At 54.0% G+C, this 13,061-nt stretch overlaps 2 pseudogenes; both read right to left on the reverse strand.

The window, feature by feature from the left end:
• Window positions 1–4,351: 4,351 nt before the first annotated feature.
• LOC146856640 (5S ribosomal RNA) lies at window positions 4,352–4,469 on the reverse strand (annotated as a pseudogene).
• Window positions 4,470–12,517: 8,048 nt separating this feature from the next.
• Window positions 12,518–12,635, reverse strand: LOC146856641 (5S ribosomal RNA; annotated as a pseudogene).
• Between the last annotated feature and the right edge of the window lie 426 nt (window positions 12,636–13,061).

A 13,061-nucleotide genomic window follows, 5' to 3' on the forward strand; every position in this document is an offset into this window, starting at 1 on the left:
TTCCCAGGCGTCTCCCATCCACGTATTAACCAAGCCCAACCTTGCTTAACTTCTGAGATCAGGTGCTTTCATGGTGGTATGGCTTTACGCACGAACAGCACTGACTTTGGGGCTCTTGGCTTTTCTCATTGTACTTCAGTGCTGGCCATAGTAAGTGAGACAATCTACCCACTTTCACCAAAAGCAACAAAAAAAGACGTTCTGCTATCCAGGTACTAACCCGGCCTGAGCTGCTTAACTTCTGAGATCTTGTGCTTTCACGGTGGTATGGCTTTAGGCATCAGCAGCGCTGACTTTGGGACTCTTAGCTTTTTCCATTGTACCTCATTGCTGGCCATAGGATGTCAGATAAGCCCCCATAATTCACCTGAAGCAAATACAAAAAAAGATAAAAGCCTACAGCACCCATTATTCCCAGCCAGTCTCCTATCCAATTACTAACCAAGCCCCACCCTGCTTATCTTCTGGGATTAGGGATCAGGTGCTTTCAGTATGGTATTGCCATAGGAATGAAGAGCACGGACTTTGGGGTCTTAGTTTTTTCATTCTACTTCAGTGCTGGCCATAGCAAGTGAGACAAGCCACCCTCATTCACCTAAAGCAAAAAAAAACTGAAAAGACTACAGCACTTGCTATTCCCACGAGGTCTTCCAAGTACTAACCAGGCCTGACACTGCTCAACTTCTGAGAACAGAAGAGTTCAGGTGATATCAGGGTGGTATGGCTGTAGTAGGAAAAGTACTGACTTTGAGGCTCCTAGCTTTTTTAGTCCTACTTCAGTGCTGGCCATAGCAAGTCAGACATGCCACCCACTTCACTCAAAGCATCAACACCACTCAAAAAGATGAAAAGCATACATCACCTGATAGTCCCAGGAAGTCTCCCATACAGATCAGACCCTGCTTAACTTATAAGATCTGACGAGTCAGGTGCTTTCAGGGTGGTATGGAAGTAGGCATATAGAACACTCACTTTAGGGCTCTTAGCTTTTTTCATTCTACTTCAGTGCTGGCCATAGCAACTGAGACAAGCCACCCTCATTCACTAAAAGCAATGGAAAAAGGATGTAAAGTCTGCAGCACCTGGTATTCCCAGGTGGTCTCCCATCCAGGTACTAACCAGGCCGACCATGCTTAACGTCTGAGATCAGGTGCTTTCAGGGTAGTATGGCCGTATGCATGAGGTGCACTGACTTTCGGGCTCTTAGTTTTTTCATTCTACTTCAGTTCTGGCCATAGCAAGTGAGACAAGCCCCCCTCATTCACCTAAAGCAACAAAAAAATGAAAGGACTACAGCACCCAGTATGTGCAGGTGGTCTGCCATCCAGTTCCTAACCAGCCCGACCCTGTTTAACTTCTGAAATCAGATAAGATCATGTCCTTCCTGCTAGAATGGCCTTAGGCATGAAGAGCACTGACTTTGGGGGTCTTAGTTTTTTCATTCTACTCTGGCTGCCCATTGTAAGTGAGACAATCCACCCTCATTCATCTAAAGCAAATAAAAGAAGATGAAAAGCCTATCTCGCCTGGTATTCCCAGGCCGTCTCTGATCCAGGTACTAACCATGCCTGACCCTGATTGACTTCTGAGATCAGACGTGTCCAGGAGCTTTCAGGGTGTTGTGGCCTCAGGCATGAAGAAAACAGATTTTGGGGCTCTTAGCTTTTTTCATTTTACTTCAGTGCTGGCCATAGCAAGTGAGACAATCACCCTAATTTACTTAAAGCAATAAAAATCAAGTATTTGCAATGACATAGGTCTCGCCTTTACGTGAGTTTGAGCTATTTGCATTGTAAATGACAATGCCTTTTATTTAGGATTTGATTTTTAAAACATAAATAAAAGGCATTGTCATTTACAATGTCAATAGCATAAACTGTGGTAAATGCAAGACCTATTGCATTGCAAATGCTTGTTTTCTACAGTAAACAAAACAGTATAGTCCAGGGTTTAACTTACAAATTAGAATAAATATTTCCCTGTTTGAAAAAACCCCCCAAAGTTTTCAAGTTTGATGCCTCAAAATAAAAATGCAATATAAAGAAACATATAGGCGCAGGTAGCATGGTCCAAAACTCTCCTTGTGGGGTGGTATTGACATGTACAAATCTCTCGTTGTGCATCATGATGTCATGAGAAATCCTCAATGGCAATATAGGACCTTATTACACAGTTGCCCATTAACTCCTTATAGAGCATCTCTCAATATATTTATATAATACCTATACAAACAATATGCATAGCGAATCTTGTTAATTTGTTTTTCTACTTATTTATAATCTATGTTCTGCAGTTCATTTTGTTATGGCACTTCTGCAGATTGCTGTGGCCATGTAGTGACGGGTGCAGTGGCCCACCACAGATATTTGATCATGTGTGTCTTTCATAGTACTCTTTGCTTGCTGGTGAGCAAATGTTCTACACATATAAAACACCAGTCCGGTTATGGAGAAACACTTCATGAATTGACGCTCGCTGCTGATACATGCAGTGATAGGACAGCTCAGAGTTCCTCACATGTGTGGTTGATAATTTCAGTGCAACTCGATATGGTAATTGTAAAATCTGTTATTTACAGCGCTTTCAAACTGTAAAAGTATGCGTAATATGCTGTACATAATTAAATTAATTGTAGATGTAAATGCTATGAGAATCGCGATGCAATATCTTCTGGTTTTGAACAGACTCAATCGGGTCTCTGATAACTGGACAGTTTACATTGTAATACAGTTTCTTAATTGCATTTTTCCACCACAGGATTACTTTTCGTACACGATGGCATGTGGTCAACTGACTTACTCACAGAGCCACGTGTCGGTGTTTCACGTGACCGGAATTAAAAAGAGCCATCAGGCGCAGTGGCGCTATAAACGACAGGAAACTTGTTTCATCCCACAGCAAAATATACTGTGTATTGTCCGAAACCGGAGGCACGTTGTATCTGTGATCCAGCACTGTACTTTGTACTGTGTTAATGATTTGAATCACTTTTCTTAATTTCCCATGTTTTTACAAGGGAAAGCCGTGGTCCCGTTCTTTTACTACTTCTTGGATAACATGGGAACCAAGGCTGGAAGAAACTATTTCACTAACTATAGCAGTGAATAATAATTCGACACAAACACACTAAAATGTAAACCATGTGCCTATAAAAATATATAAACAACGCACATTAAACATTAAATGCTCGTTTGCTTTCATTGCACAAAACACAGCGGTTGAAAGTAGATAATTCACAGGGGATCGTGAAATATGGAAAAAATGGCCTCCAGGCCACTATATAGAGCTATTTCTTTGTCAATGCCCCTGGGATTGTGTGAAAAGAGAGGACTGAATTATGCAGCAGGGATATCTAAATCATGGGGCATGGAAAGGCAAATTATGCAACTTCCCGTGACACTATGTACATATAATGCGTAGAACTCACAGTGACGCCCCGTGTGTTCTGTATTCATAATGTATAGAGGACATTTTTAGTGCACTCTATTTTAACAAGAATTTGCAATGCAATAGGTCTCTAATTTACGCAAGACGTATTGCATTGCAAATGGTTGGCAACTTGGCATCACGAACAACGGGAGGAATAGCGGGGGCGGGGGGTTGAAGGCATGGACATCTGTAGGGCGGAAGGGCTGGGGGCGAGGAGAAGGCATGGACAACGGAAGGGAGGGTGGGGAGGGGAAAAAAATGCACGGACAACTGAAGGGGGGGTGGAGGGAAAAGAAGGCACAACAACGGGAGGGGGGTAGAAGGCACCAAAAAATGTTGTGTTGCGCTATTCTACACCCCACATCCCCCATGTTGTTTGAAAAGCTGCGTGACGTTACGCGTGCCCCTCTACACACTCCACATTTACCTGGTCCGTGTCCTGAGGCGGGCTCCGGCTCTACCTGCTTAATAAAGGAAAAAGTACACGCCCGTGTAACAACCAAGTACAGTGGCCAGTAGCCATGGGAGGATACAAATGACGACATGGCTGCACTAAGGAGGGACTAACAAGCCTCATAATGAATCAGAAGACAGCATTTACAAAGGACAAACACACAAGCGAATGAAAAATAAGGGCGGGGGGAGTAGAGGAAGTTTCTCTCCGTACTGAAATACCACAGCTCTTCGCGCTGGCTCACTCTGACCTAAAGAGATGAAAAGCCTACAGCACCTGGTGTTCAGGCAACCTCTCATCCAGGTACAGGTTCGAGATCAGATGAGATCAGATGCTTTCAGGGTGGTATGGCCATTAAGAGCACTGACTTTGGGGCTCTTAGCTAATTTAATTGTAGTTCAGTGCTGGACATAGCAAGTGAGACAAGCCATCCTCATTCACATAAACACAAATAAAAAATAGATATAAAGCCTACAGCACCTGGTTTTCCTAGGTGGTCTCCCATCCAGGTACTAAGTAGGCCAGAACCTGCTTAACTACTGGGATCAGACGAGATCTGGTGCTTCCAGGGTTAATGGCCGTAGGCATGTGGAGTTTTGGACTCGTAGCTTTTTTCATTCTACTTCAGTACTGGCCATAGTAAGTAAGACAAGCGGCCCTCATTCACCTAAAGAAAACAAAAAAAGAGGAAAAGCCAACAGCACCTGTCATTCCCACAGTCTCCCATCCAGGTACTAACCAGGCGCTACTCTTCTCAACTACTGAGATTAGACAAGTTCAGGGTTCTATAACCAAAGACCTGAAGAACAATGACTTTGGGGCTCTAAGCGTTTTTTTCATTCTTCTTCAGTGCTGGCCATAGCAAGGGAGACAAGCCACCCTCATTCACCTAAAGAAAAAAAAATGTAAAGTTAACAGTTCTTGGTATTTCCACGTGGTCTCCCACCTAGGTACTATACAGGCCCGACCCTGCTTATCTTCTGAAACCAGATGAGATGAAGTGCTTTCAGGGTGGTGTGGCCGTAGGCATGAAGAGTATGGACTTTGGGATCATACATTTTTTCATTCTTCTTTAGTGCTGGCCATATCAAGTGAGACAGGGCAACCTCATTCACCGAAAGTAAATAAAAAAAATAAAAAGCCTACAACACCTGGTATTCCCAGGCAGTCTCCCATCCAGGTACTAACCATGCCCAACCCTGCTTAACTTCTCAGATCTGAAGAGCTGAGGTGCTTTCAGGGTGTGTTGGACCCGGCCTCGTGGCGTGGTCCTTAACCCCGTGGATTGTGCCCGTTCCCCGCCCCGGCCTTCACGGGCCACCCTTCTGAACTGCACCGAGGCCCTTCATCCAGAGCTGCACGAAGTCGCATACCCCTCGTGGCTCCGCCATCTTGTTGGCATCCACGTGACTCTGTGCACCAGCCAGTGCGACCCCGCTCAACCCGGCCTCGACCCCAGCGAAGCCCCGACATCGAGGCACCACGAACTGGCCAGGGGGTGCCGCAGGAACCATTCATCGCCCCCGGCGGAGGACAGTATCGATGGGACCCCCAACTGTCCTCCCCTCTCGAGGTGTGATCGCCCTGCAACTCCCTTGGGCCTGGCGCCTCTCCTGCTGGGCGTCTGGCCACCTCCACCCGGCCTCTCCGCCCCCCCCGGGCGCCTGGGTCCGGACATCAAAGGGCTCCAGACCTATATCTGGGGCGACCCCGCCACAGATCGGCAGTTGTATCCCGGAGTCGAGAGCCCTGCTGATTGAATCGCGGCTGACCCTACGGAGAAGAACTCTTGTCGGAACCATCACGAGCCCTGCTGACTGCGTCGCGGCTCCTTCTTGTGAACACTTTGAACCACCTGGAACATCGGAGCCCTGCTGACGCTGTCGCGGCCCAACCTCGCTGAAACCTCCCTCGGAGCCCTGCTGACAACGTCGCGGCTCGAGCTGAGCAGAAACCATCTTGAGAGCCCTGCTGATTGGATCGCGGCTCTCCACGAACTGTACGCCGGAGCCCTGCTGACGCCGTCGGGGCTCGACCCCTCCGAGATCCGGAGGTCCTCCAGCTTGAGGATAAGAACTGGGCCCCAGGTACCCTCGTACCGCACTCCTGCCAAAGACTGTCCCGCTACCCCTACCCTTCCAAAGAGACACTGAGACTTTTGGTGGATCCCTCGATCCCTTCGTGTAAATATTGACCTCGTAACCTTTTTATTGCTGATAAAGAATTGCTTGTCGTAAGACAACCTCCTTGAGTCCTGTGTGGTGGTGTTACTGTGCTAGTACGTGATAGGAGAAGGATCTCTCAGGAGACTTCTCGGCAGCGCTCGGCTACTTCGTACAGTGTGAGGGCCCCCCTTGGTGGTCTCGCCGACTCCTCGGGGTCCGCCTTCCAACATTTGGTGGCAGCGACGGGATCCGAGCCGAACGCAGTACGTACCAGCCAGTACCCACTAGCTACCCATCCAAACGAACAGCATCATGAGCAGCCAGGAAAACAACGCGACAATGGAGTTCCAGCCCGAACGGCTGGAGGAATATACGCACAAAGAGTTAAAACAGTTCTGCAAAGACAAAGGCATTGCAACCACCGGCCTAGGTACCAAAGAGGAGATGCAGAAAGCTCTGAGGTCATGGCTGGAGGCCGGGGCAGGCCCCTCCCAGGAAGAAGGTCCCTTGCCCCTGACTGAGACCACATCAACCGCACTGACTCCGGCAACCGGAGGAAGAAAGAGCCTAGAAACCGGCCTCTCCGAAGAAGAAATACGAGAGCGGGAGAAGGTCCGGAACCACGAGCTAGAGCTCGCACGACTGCGGCTGGACGGCGAACTCCAGCTGGCAGAAAAGAAACTGGCCCTAGAGCAGCTACGGCTTCAAGAGGAGATAGAGGAGAAGAGACGACACCGGGAGTTGGAGGAAAAGAAACTGACCCTTGAGCACGAGCGCAGTCTCAAGGAGCTCGAGATCAAGGCCAAGAACGGAGGGACCAACACCCCCAGTACTAGAGACACTCTACCGCCTTCCGAGACCAAGGTGCATATCCCGAAAGAGGTCGTCAAGGAGTATTACAAGAATGACGACATCCAACAATGGTTCAAGGCCTACGAGGTGGCCATGACCTCTCATCGGGTGCCCCGAAAAGACTGGGGCGCGGGCCTGTGGGGGCGGTTCCTGAGTGAGGGTCGAGACACGCTGCTCCAGCTGCCGGAGGAGGTGATGACCTCCTACGATCACATGAAGGAGGCCCTGCTCACCCGCTACGGGCTAACCGCGGAAATGTACCGCCAGCGGTTCAGAGACTGCAAGAAAATCCCGGGTACCACATGGGTGGAATATGTGGACTTTTTCAGTCGGGCCCTAGAAGGGTGGATCAAAGGGAGCAAAGTAACCACCTACGGGCAGCTGGTCGACCTCATCGTGTGGGAACATCTCTCCAACAATTGCTTCGTGGAACTGAGACAGCACCTCCTCGACAGCAAAATGACCGACCCGCGAAAACTCGCCGTCGAGGCCGATCGATGGGTCAACTCCCGGGTCCCCCGGAACGCAATGGGGGAGTACCAGAGGAACCCCACCGGACCCCCCTGCCAGCGCGGTGGAGGGGGAGGGCCGAACAGGAACCAAGACCCTCCCGCCGGGGCCCCCAGGAGCCCCCCTCGAGGGCCACCGCAGCAACAACTCTCCCCGAGCCTAGCCCGAAGGGGGGCGCCCCCGGCCAGACCCGGACCACGGCCACCAGTAACGTGCTACGGCTGCCAACAAACCGGACACTATGCCAGCGATCCGGTCTGCCGCCTGAACCGAAGAAACGGGGCCGGCAGGCCCCCGCCCCGACAGCTGGCGGCCGCCGCCCTGGGAGAAGGAGAAGAGGAAGAGGAGACCCTCGACCGAGGGACCACTGAGTGGGAGCCGGCAGCCATGTCCCTGGTCTGCCTGGGTAGCCGAGAAATGGTACCCTGCACCCCCATCCCAAGCAACACCCAGAAGTACCGGCAGCAGGTCACGGTCAATGGACAACGGGCCGAAGCCCTTCGTGACACCGGCGCCAGTGTCACCACTGTCCGCTGCCACCTGGTGACCCCTGAACAGATTCTACCGAATGTGCTGTGCCCCGTCCGGACGGCCGACAACAGTGAAAGCCTGTGCCAGATGGCCCTGGTCCCCTTCGAGTGGGGAGGGGTGACGGGCCTGCTGAAGGTGACGGTACGCGACGACGCCCCTGTCGACTGCCTCCTGGGGAACGACTTGGAGAGTTCCCCCTGGGCTCAAGTAGAGCGACGAGAGCACCTCCGAATGCTGGGACTGGCTGACTGGGCCTGCGCCATCACCCGGTCCATGACCGCCCTGGCCCCCCGCTCATCCTCGGCCCCCGGGGCCGCCCAGCCCGAGGGGCTCACACCCCCTCCCGCCAGCAGCGAGGAGGAGGCGGACACCGACCCTGGACCTAGTGAATCCTCCCCCGAAGAGATGGCTTCCCCGTGCGCCCTACCAGAGCTGACACAATGGCGACACGAAGGGGGCCCCACCCGGGAGCAGTTCCAACAAGAGCAGCAGTCCTGCCCCACTCTCGAAGGGGTCCGCCAACAAGCGTCCGCCCAAACCAACGGGGACCAGACCGGCACCCACTGGGTCTACTGGGCCGAGGGCCTGCTATACAGTGAGCAAAAAGTGGCAGAACTCGGGGCCAGCCGAGTGTTGGTGGTCCCCCTCCGCTTCCGGGAGTTCCTGCTCAACCTGGCACATGATGTGCCCCTCGCCGGACACTTGGGGCAAGACAAAACGTACAGCCGTCTGGTGACCCACTTCTACTGGCCCCGGATGCGGAGAGACGTGGACAACCACTGCCGGTCCTGCCAGACCTGCCAAGCCAGCGGGAAGACGGGGGGTCGGGTCAAGGCCCCCCTCCAGCCCTTTCCAGCCGTCAGCACCCCGTTCGAACGGGTCGGAATCGATATTGTGGGGCCCCTGGACCCCCAGACCGCCCTGGGCCACTGCTTCATCCTGGTCCTCGTGGACCACGCCACCAGGTACCCGGAGGCGGTCCCGCTAAGAACTATAACGGCCCCCGTGGTAGGCCGGGCCTTAATGGGGATCTTCTCCCGAGTGGGATTTCCCCGCGAAGTGGTGAGCGACCGCGGCACGAACTTTATTTCCAGATACATGCGGTCCCTGTGGCAGCAGTGCGGGGTCACATACAAGTTCACGACCCCCTATCACCCTCAGGGGAACGGACTGGTTGAGCGGTTCAACAGAACATTAAAGGGAATGATCCAGGGCCTGGAAGAGCCCCTCAGGCGGAGATGGGATGTCCTGCTGCCGTGCCTCCTGTTTGCCTATCGGGAGGTCCCGCAGAAGTCCCTGGGGTTCAGCCCGTTTGAACTATTGTATGGACACCCGGTCCGCGGACCGCTCAGCCTGGTCAAGGAGGGCTGGGAGATGAAGCCCCAAGGCGCCCCTCCTGACGTCTACCGATACCTCCTGACCCTCCGAAACCAGACCCGCAAGTTCCGAGCCATGGCCGAAGCCAACCTCGAGGCCAGCCAGGAGGACATGAAGCGGTGGTACGATCGGAACTCCTCTACCATAGAATTCGAGCCAGGTCAGAAAGTATGGGTCATGGCCCCGGTTGAACCCGGCGCCCTCCAGGACAAGTGGACCGGGCCCTTCAAGGTAGTGTAGAAGAAAAGTCCCGTCACCTACCTGGTCGACCTGGAGTCCCCCCGGAACCCCCTCCGGGTCCTACATGCTAACAGGCTAAAACCCCACTTTGCCCGGACCGAGCTGAGCCTCCTGCTGGCGACCGACAAGGGGGGCGAGGACGACTCCGAGCCCCTGCCCGACCTCTTGCAGTCCAACGTCCATGATGGATCAATCGAAGGTGTCCAACTCGCCTCTTCCCTGACTCCGGAACAGCGCAACGACTGCCAGCAACTGCTGCGGGACTACGCAGCCCTCTTCTCCCTCACCCCGGGGGTGACCCACTGGTGCGTCCACGACGTCGACACCGGGGAGAGCCCCCCCGTGCGACACAGAGCCTACCGGGTACCCGACCGAGTGCGGGCCTGCATCCAGGCCGAAGTAACGAAGATGCTGGCCCTGGGGGTCATCGAACCCTCCGACAGCCCGTGGGCCAGCCCTGTCGTCCTGGTGCCCAAGGCCGCAGCTCCCGGCCACCCCCCAGAGTTGCGATTCTGCGTGGACTACCGAGCCCTGAATGCAGTGACCAAGACAGACGCCCACCCTATACCCCGGGCCGACGAACTCATCGACCGCCTAGGGGCCGCTCGCTACTTGAGCACGCTGGACCTCACCGCCGGGTACTGGCAAATCCAGCTCACCCCCGGCGCCCAAGAAAGATCCGCCTTTTCGACCCCGGATGGGCATTACCACTTTCGGGTGATGCCCTTCGGAATGAAGAACGCCCCGGCCACCTTCCAAAGACTGGTAAACAAGGTTTTGGCCAGGCTTGAGGCCTTCAGCGCGGCCTACCTAGATGACATTGCCGTGTACAGCAACCACTGGGCAGAGCACCTCCTTCACATTAAAGCCGTCCTGGCCGCCCTCCAGCGGGCCGGGCTCACAATCAAGGCCAGCAAATGCCAGATCGGCCACGGATCCGTGACCTACCTGGGCCATCAAGTGGGGAGCGGGCAGGTGGCCCCTCTCCAACCGAAAATAGATGCCATCCAGGCCTGGGAACCCCCCACTACCCAGACCGCTGTCCGGGCCTTCCTGGGTCTCACCGGATACTACCGGCGGTTTATCCGGGACTATGGGAGCATTGTTGGCCCCCTCACAGAGCTAACGTCCAAAAAACAGCCCAAGAAGGTGCACTGGACACCCCGCTGCCAAGCAGCCTTCGACACCCTAAAGACAGCAATGTGTACTGCCCCGGTGCTGCAGGCCCCTGACTACAATAAGGAGTTCGTGGTGCAGACGGACGCCTCCGAGTATGGGATCGGGGCCGTCCTGTCCCAAGCCGATGAAAAGGGGCTCGACCGACCAGTGGCCTTCATCAGCCGACGGCTACTGCCCCGAGAGCAACGATGGAGCACCATTGAGCGTGAGGCCTTCGCTGTAGTGTGGGCCCTCAAGAAGCTCCGGCCCTACCTCTTTGGTACCCACTTCCGGGTCCAGACCGACCACCGGCCCCTGCGGTGGTTAATGCAAATGCGGGGCGAGAACCCCAAGCTGCTGCGGTGGTCCATCTCGCTACAAGGGATGGACTTTGACGTCGAACACCGGCCCGGCAATGACCACGCCAACGCCGATGGCCTGTCCCGCTTCTTCCGCCTTGACGAGGAGAATCCCCAAGGAGATGGGTGACTCTCCATGCCTTCGGCTGGGGGGGACGTCTGTTGGACCCGGCCTCGTGGCGTGGTCCTTAACCCCGTGGATTGTGCCCGTTCCCCGCCCCGGCCTTCACGGGCCACCCTTCTGAACTGCACCGAGGCCCTTCATCCAGAGCTGCACGAAGTCGCATACCCCTCGTGGCTCCGCCATCTTGTTGGCATCCACGTGACTCTGTGCACCAGCCAGTGCGACCCCGCTCAACCCGGCCTCGACCCCAGCGAAGCCCCGACATCGAGGCACCACGAACTGGCCAGGGGGTGCCGCAGGAACCATTCATCGCCCCCGGCGGAGGACAGTATCGATGGGACCCCCAACTGTCCTCCCCTCTCGAGGTGTGATCGCCCTGCAACTCCCTTGGGCCTGGCGCCTCTCCTGCTGGGCGTCTGGCCACCTCCACCCGGCCTCTCCGCCCCCCCCGGGCGCCTGGGTCCGGACATCAAAGGGCTCCAGACCTATATCTGGGGCGACCCCGCCACAGATCGGCAGTTGTATCCCGGAGTCGAGAGCCCTGCTGATTGAATCGCGGCTGACCCTACGGAGAAGAACTCTTGTCGGAACCATCACGAGCCCTGCTGACTGCGTCGCGGCTCCTTCTTGTGAACACTTTGAACCACCTGGAACATCGGAGCCCTGCTGACGCTGTCGCGGCCCAACCTCACTGAAACCTCCCTCGGAGCCCTGCTGACGACGTCGCGGCTCGAGCTGAGCAGAAACCATCTTGAGAGCCCTGCTGATTGGATCGCGGCTCTCCACGAACTGTACGCCGGAGCCCTGCTGACGCCGTTGCGGCTCGACCCCTCCGAGATCCGGAGGTCCTCCAGCTTGAGGATAAGAACTGGGCCCCAGGTACCCTCGTACCGCACTCCTGCCAAAGACTGTCCCGCTACCCCTACCCTTCCAAAGAGACACTGAGACTTTTGGTGGATCCCTCGATCCCTTCGTGTAAATATTGACCTCGTAACCTTTTTATTGCTGATAAAGAATTGCTTGTCGTAAGACAACCTCCTTGAGTCCTGTGTGGTGGTGTTACTGTGCTAGTACGTGATAGGAGAAGGATCTCTCAGGAGACTTCTCGGCAGCGCTCGGCTACTTCGTACAGTGTGAGGGCCCCCCTTGGTGGTCTCGCCGACTCCTCGGGGTCCGCCTTCCAACAGGGTGGAATAGCTGTAGGAATGAAGGGCGCTGACTTTAGGGTCTCTTAGCTTTTTAATTCTACTTCAGTGCTGGCCATAGCAAGTGAGACAATCCACCCTCATTCACATAAAGCAACAAAAAATAGATGAAAACCCTACAGCACCTTGTATTCCCAGTCGGTCTCCCATCCAGGTACTAACTAGGCTGACCTTGCTTAACTTCTGAGATCAGACAAGACCAGGCACTTTCAGGGTAGTATGGCTGTATGCATGAAGTGCACTAACTTTAGGGCTCTTAGCTTTTTTCATCTACTTCAGTGCTGGCACTAGCAAGTGAGACAAGCCAACCTCATTCTCCTAAAGCAAAAAATTAAAATAAAAGGACTATAGCACCTGGTATTCGTAGGCTGTCCCCATACAGGTACTAACCAGGCCAGACCCTGCTTACCTTTTGAAATCAGATGAGATCATGTCTTTTCAGGGTGGTATGGCCTTCGGCATGAAGAGCACTGACTATGGGGCTCATAGCGTTTTTCATTCTACTTCAGTGCTTGCCATAGTAAGTGAGACAATCCACCCTCATTCACCTAAAGCAAATAAAAAAAAGATGAAAAGCCTATATCACCTGGTATTCCCATGCGGTCTCCCATTCAGGTACAAAAAAAAGGGCCGACCCTGCTTAACTTTGAGCTCTGG

The sequence above is a fragment of the Triturus cristatus genome, chromosome 4_1 (assembly GCF_964204655.1).
Source record: "Triturus cristatus chromosome 4_1, aTriCri1.1, whole genome shotgun sequence".
Taxonomy (NCBI): domain Eukaryota; kingdom Metazoa; phylum Chordata; class Amphibia; order Caudata; family Salamandridae; genus Triturus; species Triturus cristatus.